Here is a 12,031-nt window from a genome sequence, read left to right on the forward strand (position 1 = left end):
TCATTGGATCCACCTCACAACACTACGTCCCTAGGGAGAAGAAAATGAAGATTATCACGCTGACGAGCTCTGATGCATTCAAACAAAGACAACTATGCAACAACACAAGCAAGAACTCTACTATGCTCGAAAATATCCAATCTCATAAATCTATAAGCCAAGGCCTGAGCTTTCATAGGCAAATGCCTTTCCCAACTGGACTAAATGCCAAGCTACCCACAATCTCTAGTGCCTCAAATTCACATCTTCCTATCTAAACAATTGTTGAAGACTTGGTCAGTATAAACCTCTCGGGAAACTCCATACAAATAATGTCTCTAAGTCTTAAATACATGCACAATAGCTTCCAACTCCCATCACGTCAAGAGCTTCAACAACTGTGACATGTAAGCAATCGCCATACAATTTTTGTACCAACACCGTGCCAAGACAAGCGCATGAAACATCTCAATACATTGTGTATGACCCTACATATGTGGGCAACACCAACACCATACTGCTATAGATAGAAAACCCCTCCACAAAGTGATGATAGTAATATGCCTTCATAACACGGGAAATAATCATCCCACATCACCTCTTGATCATCATCGGTCGCTGGTGCACAATTAATATCAAGTACTCAACATCGCATATGAATGAATAGGAAGGAACGAAAGATATAGGCCTCAAGTTGAAGTAAACTCGCACGACAACGAATCAAGAAAGGAAAAGTTCCTAAAGATCCATAGCCTCTCGTAGGTAGAGATTGATGTCTCTATATCAATCCACAAGACTCTACTAGGCCTGCTCATGATTAGTGAGACCCTTAGAACCTAGAGCTCTGATACTAACTTGTCACGACTTAAAATCTCACCAAAGATCGTAATGGCGCCTAACCCGCTTGGTAGGCAAGCCAACATACAACAACAACCATACAATCCAACTGTTAAGCCATTAACTATTTTGGGGTATAAATAACAATGCAAAAATAAATGGCAATTCAATAACATAACTACAACTCAACAACAAGGTCTAAATATGACCACAACTATAAAAGAAATGCCAAAAACCCAGTGTCACTACGTCACGCGCAATAGGAGTCTTAAGCACATTGAGTTTTTCTTCCAAAATTAGGCATAATAAACTTTCAATTGAAACATGATTTTAAATCATAAGATTTTGATACATTGGTGATACTTACACACATTCCCGAAGGAGAACATAATATGATAAGGGAAATTAGAACACATTATGAGTATATATATTTAGACGCAAAGCTTATTTGGAATAATCAAATTTATTAGGAATGACTCGGAACATGAGAAGTAAAAACTTGGGCCAATCACACTTGAAACTTACGAGAACATAATGGAATTTGACTGTACAAGAGATGTTTAGCCAACATACCTCGCGACTCAATCTATTAGAGACATGACAAAATTGAACAATATTTAGGAAGAGATTCACCGGTTCATCTCATTTAAGCATTTTGTCAAGCACTAGGTGTGTAATTTGACTACATGGTTCTCCTATGGAACCTTCCTTCACCCCACAACCAAAACCATATCAACAATTAATGTCGGGTAGTTCAACAAGCTCCAAGACCCCTCTATTCATACATGCATGCGATATATTCTACTCCCCGGCTGCTTAGGCCCGTAACAACTCGCATGGAAGATTTAGAACAAGAACTTACCCAGATAGGCAATGGCTTAGCAAATGGCTTCCTTGATTCTTCAATATGGGGCAAGATAGTTGAGTACAGTGGTGATGACGTCCAAATCCACTACTAAAATATAAATGGACACGGTCGCATGCAATATAATTTACAAAACTATGAGTTGGGGTCGAATTCCACAGAGAACAATATGTAGGCGATTAGGCGTGTAAGAGAATTATCACTTATTATGCTAAGCCAAACACTTAGAAAGGTTTTGAGAAAATATTTATAACTAATTGGGAAAATGTAAACTAACCTAGAAAGCAAGTAAAATGATCAATGGCTACAGGCATGGGTGCATTGGGAATTACACTCAAGTAACGATCCAATGTATTTCACGATTTTATAAATATGAGCAAGTTTATGTTAATTAGCCTCAGGTAATAATTTTATACTAGCTTCTTCCAAAGACTAAAAGGACTTCCTAATTGAATTATCCCTAAAACAATTAAGAGATTAAACACACCCGAATATGGTTACAAGTAGTTCAATCCTAACCCAAGGTAGAATCTATAAAGTGAGGGTTAACGCCTCAAGTTCTTGTTAATTAATATTTTCCAACCCCAAATTATCTTTTCCAAAATCAATTCAAAGTTAATAGGTGAGTCCCAGGGTTAGCTAATCCCTTTGGAAACATTAAAGAACACGAATAATTAAGGAAACAGTAACTCACTTCATAATAAATAAAAATCGTTTAATACATAAGCATACCAATATATTTAATCTACACTTTAAATATGAATATTCCCATAAACAAGACTCAAGTGTTTAAAAAAATACTACAGTTAGATAATCAATACAAAGCAAGGGAATGACGAAATGAACATAAATGGGTAAGAAATTCTCAACCAAAAGCTTCAAATCTTCAAGACCCAAGTGTGTGTGCAAGAACCCTAGCTCCAAAAACTTGTGTTCTCTAGTCAAGAGACTGAAAATAAGCCAAAAGATATGTTTCCAATAAGCTAGGTCGTGTATTTGTGGGTTTGGAATTGAGAAAATGTGAAATGCCAAGACTGTCCATAGCTGAAGCCCGTTGACTGCACCTGCGGAATAAATCATCGCAGGTGCAACTCCGCAAAAATAGGCTTTCATTTGCAGAAGTGATCATTGGTAAAATTTATAATTCCGCAGAAGTGGACCACGAGGCGCCTTCACATAAGGGGATAACCAATTGCACATGCAATCGCAGTGAAGGTTGCCTAGTTTCGTAGATGCGGCATTCTTCTCGCAGATACGAGGTAGCATAAGCGTACAGTGTTACGCATATGCAGAATCATTGAAGGAATTTGCATTTTTTTGACTCGTTTTTGCTCAATTCCTCTGTAATTGAATTCAACTCTCATCATGGCTTCATTTACCTGAAAATCTAGCAATACATACTATAAATCACCTAATTTTATAATTAAAGGAGACGAAAACTAAAGAAAAGAATATAGAATAAATGATAAAATCACCACTCATCAACACCCCTAACTTAAAGCTTTTGCTTGTCCTCAAGAAAATCAAAACCAAATACTCAATGAGGCTCTAACATTTAACGCTCAATCAGCATCACTATCATCTTCAAATCACATTCTCCAATTAAGCACAATACTTATGATTTTGGTTGGTACTAATAATTAGGCTCAAGCATGTGAACTTGAACCAAACAACTCCCTCATTTAAAACAATCTCAAAAATGCAATGGAGTTTCAAAATAATCAAGTGACAGCAACCAAGCCTCAAGAAGTGACTTAAAAGTACTAGTCTATTACATATGCTCAATTTACTCAATTCGGAATATATCAATGTCACTAATCCATCATTATCCATGTGTACTCACAAGAAAGAAAGTCCCAAAATCAACATATTTACAATAACATCACATGGGACAAATGCACAAAGACATTCACTCTCAACAAAGAATTTCACGTGTTACAAAATATCATACCATAAGCTTTCCCTTATTGTAATTCGCCACATATTCAAGAACTTTCGGGTGGAGATCCCATAAGGACTTTTTAAGCTTGTTACAAAATTTTATAAACTCGAATTACATCTATATAAATAGTGCAAGGCGGTCAGTGTCAAATATTATAACCCAACTAGGTTGGGGTCGAATCCCACAAGGAATATATGTGAAAAGTTTAATTGAATAGTGTGAAACTTGACTAAGCCGTAGTTCTACTCTGTTAGTTTAAAAAGAGTTTTGTAATTATGAATTTTAAAGAAAAGATATTTTGTTAAGAGAATTTGCTTAATTTAATTAAGATACCAAGGTTGTGTCCCCAACAATGGAATGTAATGCTATCAGTGTTAATATAATATATTTCTAATGGAAGGTCCTTTGATATGCAAATAGTTCCTAAATGACTAGCCAATAATTTTCAATGCCTAGGTAGTATTTCCTCTTTATGATTTTTTCAAATATAAAAGAGTTACAATTAAGAGCAACTAATTTATGCCAAGTAGAACCCACAGCAATTCTATTAAAAAAGGTTTAAAGCCTTGAGTTCTTGCTATTCAATTCTACCAAACCCTAACCCATTTTTCCAAGTAAAGATATAGTAAAATGGCACTAGTCAATGTTTGCAACCATCAACCATAGATGAAGCACAAGAAATGAATAGAAATAAACCAACCATTATATATATATTAAATGGTAAACACCTATTAAAATTACACCCGCTTAGGGTCCACAAGCTTAGTATTTAAAGTTAGCTACTCATACTTCAACACAAGAACAAAGTAATAAATAAAGTCATAAAGCTTTCAAAGAGAATAAAGTCTTTGCTTCTCTCTCAAAAGCTTCCAAAATAATGGTGTATTTAATGCTCTAAGTGCAGCCTCTTTTTCAGACAAGATGGTCCACAAAAACCCTAATCATTCTATTTATAATGGTCTAAAAGTCGTGGTCAAAAAGTGACAAAAATAACCCTGCAGATCATGTCTGCGACCGCAGAATGGGTCGCAGAACGCTTTCGCTATTCGTACATCTTCAATTTTTTTCACCGCAGAATTGATCACAAAGTTTTCCAGTTTTCCATCACAGTATGGTTATGCGGTCCGCATATTGGTTTCGTGACCGCATAATGTACCGCAAAGTCATCTTCACTGGAACTCTTTTTGCATTTGTGCGATCACTATGCGGTCCGAATATTAGTTATGCAACTGCATAATGGATCGCAGACTTGACTCTCAGAAACTGGGATGATTTGCTTCATTCTGTGATGGGTCTGTGGTCCGCAAATCACTTTTGCAGTCGCAGACCTGTCGCATTTCTGCCTTTCCATGGATTTTTGTCATCTTTTTCATGTTCTTGGCTCTTCAAGTCTGGTTTCCTCAAAAATACCAAAATTACATAAGAAATGACTTATAATGCTTTAAAAGATAAGTTAAAGTCTATGTAATTAGTATCAAAAGTGCCTCATTTCTACGGCACATCAACACCCCCAACTTAGACTCTTGCTTGCCCTCAAGCAACTAAAAAGTCAACCTACCAAATACTAATCTACTTCTGACTGATCACAAAGCAGCAATGACTGTCGATGGTGCTGACTTGTTAGCTAACAAGAATGTAACTTCTTTTATTCACCCTTCTTTGAAGACAAAGATCATTTAACATTTCGAATAATCAGTTTGTGAACTTCGAGCCTCAATATCAATGACAGAGTGCTACCCACAGCTAGATATGCACTTGTATCCTACTTCAAGAAGTGTAACTTATGCTAAATCTTGCAATTCATGCATGCTCACATCAAAGAAAATCCCCAACTCAACACATAAGTACAGAAGATACAATCAAACACTCTTGCACTCAGGAAGAAGGCTAAGCGCTACAAGTATCAGTCCATATGCTTGCCCTTATTTTAACTCATTGCTACCTCAGGAATAATTCGTTGTAGATCAAAAAGGACCTTTTAAGGGTCGTAGTGTAGGCTTCAGGACATGTTTGATGAATATTTGCGAATATAGTGATTGTACCCTCCTTGAAAGCTACACATATTATTTTCTTTTTGCATTTTGCTTCTTTTTAAACCACATAGCCCTTATTGACCTCTGGTACCAACATAGAACCACCTTAAAGTACCTCTCTAATTTTCTCAAAACTCCATTTTTAATATATATATATATATATATATATATATATATATATATATATATATATATATATATATATATATATATATATACATATATTTTCTTCTGCTTTTATATTGGAGATTGAGTATCTTCATCTAACACAACTTTGAGGTATTTGCTTCTACACACAATGAACATCTTCACAATTTCCCAATTGATACCAACAGCCCCAACTTAAGATTTTAGCCTCATTATCAACATTCAAGGAGGGTCGGGTTCAAAAGAGGGAATTATTTCATAAAAGGGTAAAGGTTTGTAGTGTAGTAGCCAAATAAAATGTTTAAAGGCTCAACAGGGGATAACTAAGATGATACATGCACCGGTGAGGTCAATTTGGTCAAAAGCTAGTTAGCAATCACAAAGAGAGCCTAAGATCATTTCGACACCCAATCATCAACCTGAGATTTGCATTGAGGGACCAACCGGGCAAGTTCTAGACATTGCAAGTTGAGCACATGCATTATTTACACAAATTCTCACCACTCACAACGCATGAACTGCTCGAATCGGCATAATTTAAGCGCTCAAGTGAATAAAAGGCAATTCAATGCTTCATCACATGATATTTGAGATTCTAAGTAAGCACAAAGTCAAAGAGCGAGCCTCAATTTCACAAGAATGACTAGCTGTTTATTAACAAAATTTGAAGGGTGCAAATTATTCCACAAAAACTTATCACATGCTTGAATCTAGAACAAAATCACCAAACAAGTCAAAACGTTTTATGCTACGACCATGGTTCTACTATTAGACACTTGGAAAAGAACCCGGCAAAGAAAAACTAAGGGGAATTCATTACTATATATAAATCTACATTATTAAGACTAAGAGTTTATATACAAGTTGCAAAAGTTGACTACCCCACCCCCAACTTAAGAGCATGCATTATCCCTAATGCATTGTATCACGACCCAAAATCCAAACCTGTCGTGATGGCACCTATTGTGGTACAAGGCAAGCCGACATTTAAAAATATTCTAACACTTTTCACAGAAAATGAATTAAAGCACTTTTAACAATAAAAGTATTCATAAACGGGATAGAAACCCAAAATACAACGCGGAATGTTCCAAACATCGGGGTGTCACTAAGTACATGAGTATCTATACATCAGAAGTTCGGAAAATACTGTCTATGATAATCTGAAACTAAATACAACAAGTAGAAAGATATGGAAGGAGAAACAATGTCTGCGAAATGCCAAGCAGCTACCTCAATAATCTCTGAGAATCCGAACTCCACAACTCAGCAATCGCCGAGACCGGAAGAACCTAGGTCTGCACACAAGGTGCAGGGTGTAGCGAGAGTACAACCAACTAAGTATATAACAGGACTAAATAAAGAACTGAAAGCGGTGACGAGTTTTCAGTTATTCAATTACAGTGATTTGAACATAGTAAAGTAGGCATGCTCTCAAGTTCGATAAATTAGGTCACACAGTTATTCCATGACAAGTATAAGTGAAACATAGTGTAATATCTTTCAGAAATTTCAAGACAGTGATACATGGGAGCTAAGTGCAACAATAATGAAATCAAATGCATCCTTTCAGGGCCGCAGTCACTCAGCCCTCCCATTCACTCGGCACTCGCACTCAGTAGGTACATGCACTCACTGAGGGTGTGTACAGACTCCGGAGGGGCTCCTTCAGCCCAAGCACTATAATCAGCACTGACCACTCACGTGCTGCACGGACAACTCATGTGCTTTAGTATAATGTCTGGATCTGCACAGACAACTCAAGTGCTATAGTATAATATCTGGATCCGTACGGACAACTCACGTGTTGCACAGACAACTTACGTGTTATAGTATCAATATCTCACAATCAGGCCCTCGGCCTCACTCAGTCATCAATCTATCTAGTCTCTCGAGTTCTCAGTAATCATGAAAGTCAGCCCCAATAGAAATGATATTATGTACAAACAAGGAACAATAGAGAATGAGATATAATAAACAAGTAAAATTGTGACTGAATACAAAACAACAATATAGTAGATAATTCAACATGTACACGACCTCTATTGGTCTCTACAGTGCCAACACATAGTCTAAACATGATTTGTGGTTCAATTTCTCTACTACATGGAAAATGTACAGATAACAACAGATTATTTGACTACACGGTTCCATGGAATTTGACCAAGTCACAATTCCTACGGTGCACGCCCAAACGTCTGTCACCTAGCATATGCTTCACCTCAAAACAAAATACATGACACGTAATACAGGGTTTCGTACCCTCAGAACCAAATTTAGAACTGATACTTACCTCAATACGAGCAAATCTCTACTCCAATATACCCTTGCCTCGCGAAATGGAATCTGAATGCCTAGAATCTAGCCATAAATAATGCGATATAATCAATACGGGCTAAAGGAATCAACTCCATAAGAAAATGCAAGTTATTAAGCAAAAGTCTTAAATCGACTCAAAAGTCGGCCCCATGTCTCGAAATTCGATAAAAGTCACAAAACCCAAAAACCTACTGAACGACGAGTCTAACCATACCAAATTTATCAAAATTTGACACCAAATCATCACCCAAATCCCCAAATAAATCTCTCCAAATCCCTAGCTTCAAACTCCCAATTTATACCTTAAATACACACCAACTAGGTGGGAAACTCAATGGGGAAGCAAGATTATTGATAAAAAATTAGAAAAAGGGACTTACCTCAAGAATCCCCTCAAAAACCCTCTCAAGAATTGCCTAAACCGTGCTTGAAATGTATGAAATGAAGCCAAAATCGCGAACCATTGTTTTTAACTTTCTATCCAGCCTTTCCGCTTCTGCGGACACTTAACCGCATCTGTGGTGTCGTAGAAGAGACCAAAATTCCGCTTTTGCAGTGAACCATTTGAGCTGGGCCTCAATTTTTGCGGTCCCTACCTCGCATCTGCGCAACCGCAGGTGCGAAATCCCCCATCGCACCTGCAAGCCCTCCGCTTCAGCGCCCTTAACGCCCCAATCTGCGACCATGCAGGTGCGGAAATAACCTCACACTAGTGACCTCTGCTCCTTTACTCCCTGCCCGCTTCTGTGGCTCCTTTCTCACATCTGCGAGCATGAACCTGCGATCCCCACTCCGCAGGTGCGATTACACCAGAAGCTGGTGAGCTTCAGCATTTCCTCAAACTTCAAATCGATCTGATAACCATCAGAAATCAACCCGAGGCCCCCGCGACCTCAACCAAACATACCATCAACTCCCAAAACATCATACAAACTTAGTCGGGGCCCTCAAATCACCTCAGACAACATCAAAAACACGAATAACATATAGAATCAAGCCTAATAAACTCTGAACTTCCAATTTCTACAAACGATGTTGAAACCTATCAAATCACATCCGATTGACCCCAACTTTTGCACACAAGTCAAATTTGATATTACAAACCTACTCCAACTTCTGGAATCGGAATCCGACCCTTATATCAAAAAGTCCACTCCAGATCAAACTTTCCAAAAATTCTAGCTTTTGTCATTTCAAGCCTAATTCCACTACGGACCTCAAATCACAATCCGGACACGCTCCTAAGTCTAAAATCACCTAACAGAGCCAACAGATCCATCAAAACTCGGTTTCATAGTCGTTTGCTCAACGATCAACATCCGGTCAATCATTTCAACTTAAGCTTTCAACCTTGAGACTAAGTGTTCATTCTTAAATCTCGGCCAACTTTAAACTGCCTCAATCTTCTTCGGAGCCACTATAATCCCCTCACTAGACACCATGTGGCCCAGAAGTATCACCGACTTCAAATAGAACTCACACTTAGAGAACTTCGCATATAACTTCTTCGCCCTCAAAACTTGAAACACCGTCCTCAATGCTCGTGCTTCTTCCTACTCTGGAATTTACCAAGATGTCATCAATGAACACAATCACAAAAGAATCCAAATAAGGCAGGAATACACTGTTCAACAAAAGCATGAATGTTGTTGGGGTTTTAGTCAAACTAAAAGACATTACCAAGAACTCATAATGCCCATAACGGGTCCTGAAAGTCATCTTGGGAATATTTGAAGCCATGATCTTTGACTGATGGTACCTTGATATCAAGTCAATCTTGGTGAACATCATAGCACCCTGAAGCTAATCAAATAAATCATCAATACGCGGTAGTGGATACTTATTCTTGATGTTAACCTTGTTCAATTGCCTGTAGTCAATGCACATTCTCATGGAGCGATCTTTCTTCTTCACAAAACGTATTGATGCACACCTATGGTGAAATACTCGGCTAGATGAAACCTTTATCCAACAATTCTTGCAGATGTTCCTTTAATTACTTCAACTCAATTGAAGCCATGCGATACGGTGGAATAGATATGGGCTGAGTGCCCGGTGCCAAATCAATACCAAAATCAATATTCTTATTAGGTGGCATGCCCAGTAGGTCTGCAGGGAACACATTTAGAAACTCTCTCACTATGAGGACTGAATCAATCTTAGGAGTATCTACACTAACATCTCTAACAAAGGCTAAGTACGCCAAGTATCCTTTCTCAACCATCCGTCGAGCAACCTCTCTAGGAATGTGACTAAGAAACCTCTCCATTACAACCTTGGCAACCCCACCCATAGCCAACATCACGGTCTTAGCATGACAATAAAGAATAGCATGGTACGGAGATAACTAATCCATGCCCAAAATTACATCAAAATCCAATATATTAAGAAAGAAGAGATGAACCCTTGTCTCATAGCCCCAATAGAACAACAAAAGAACAGTAAACACAATCCACCTTATTAGAATCCCCAACGGGTATAGACATATAAACAGGAGAATCAAAAGAATCACGTACAACCTAGATCAAATAATATTTAAGTATCTCTATAATAGACTAGAACAATACCTGTGATGACTACATGTGATGCGACTGCCTCAGCCCTACCAGGGAAAGCATAAAAATGGGCCTGTCCTCCCCCTCTAGAACGACCTCAATACACCTGTCCTCCACCTCTAGCTAGCTATGGAGGTGGTGTAGTATCTGGAGTGGGAATCATAGCCTAGGTACCCTACTGAGCTATACTAATATGAAGCCCGGGACATTATCTCTCCATGTGCCTAGTATCACCACACTCATAACAACCTCTCTGCTAATGTGGCTACTCGAACAGAGTCTGCCCCGAACGACTGGAATAACTGTTGTACGCATCCCGTGCAAGAGGTGCACTAAAAGATGATTGTCTGGTACTAGTGCCCTGAGATCCATGACTAGATGGAGCACTACCTAAAACCTGACAAGCGGACTGAACTAGTCGACTAGCAAAGTCTCTAACATAAAGACTCTTGCCTCCAGAGTAGGAGCCACTAAATCCTCAAAAACCACGAAACTTCCTAACCTCCCTCTCCTACCTACGGATACGCTCTAGCCTCCTAGAAATCTCCACATCCCAATGAAATGCAGTCTTAGTCTCCAGTTCTCGTGTCGTCCCAAATTTAAGGCTGTAGGTGAGCCCCTCAAAATGAATCTACGGACTCTATCCTCTCAGTAGAAACCATAGGAACTACATAACATGATAACTCTATGAACCTCATATCATATTGGGTCATAGTCATTCCCTCCTAGCGCAAATGCTCAAACTCACTACGTAACATGTCCCTGCGGGTCTGTGGGATAAAATCTCTTAAGAATAGATCGGAAGATTGGGACCATGTAAGTGGTGTTGCACCAGCTGGCCTACGCACCTCATAAGTCTGCCACCATCTGTGTGCTTGCTCTATCAACTAGAATGTAGTAAACTCGACCCCGATAAACTCCACTAAACCCAAATTACTCAGAACCCGATGATATTGGTGCAAGAAACTTTGTGCATCCTAAGAAGACCCTCCACTGAAATTGGGTAAATGAAGTCTTTGAAACCTCTCCAACCTTTTCTGCTCCTCGACAGACACAACTGGTCCGATATCGGGTTGAACTACAACTACTGGCCACACTGGCATAATACCTAGTGTTTGATAAACATGAGTTAGCTTACTTTGGTATATGTGTGGCGGGAGCCTTGGCTCCTCCCTCGCTTGTGAAGTAGCTGGTGCAACCAGAATCAACCCTATCTGGGCCAAGCTCTCGCACATACTCATAATGTGAGCTAAAGCCTTCTGAGGTCCACGGGTAGTAATAGTCCCCTCAGGTTCCCGAGCGGATCCCACCTGCTCAACATGATCGGGCTCTTGCTCCACAACTGGAGCTACTG

The sequence above is a fragment of the Nicotiana tomentosiformis genome, chromosome 6, assembly GCF_000390325.3.
Source record: "Nicotiana tomentosiformis chromosome 6, ASM39032v3, whole genome shotgun sequence".
NCBI classification, from domain to species: Eukaryota; Viridiplantae; Streptophyta; class Magnoliopsida; order Solanales; family Solanaceae; genus Nicotiana; species Nicotiana tomentosiformis.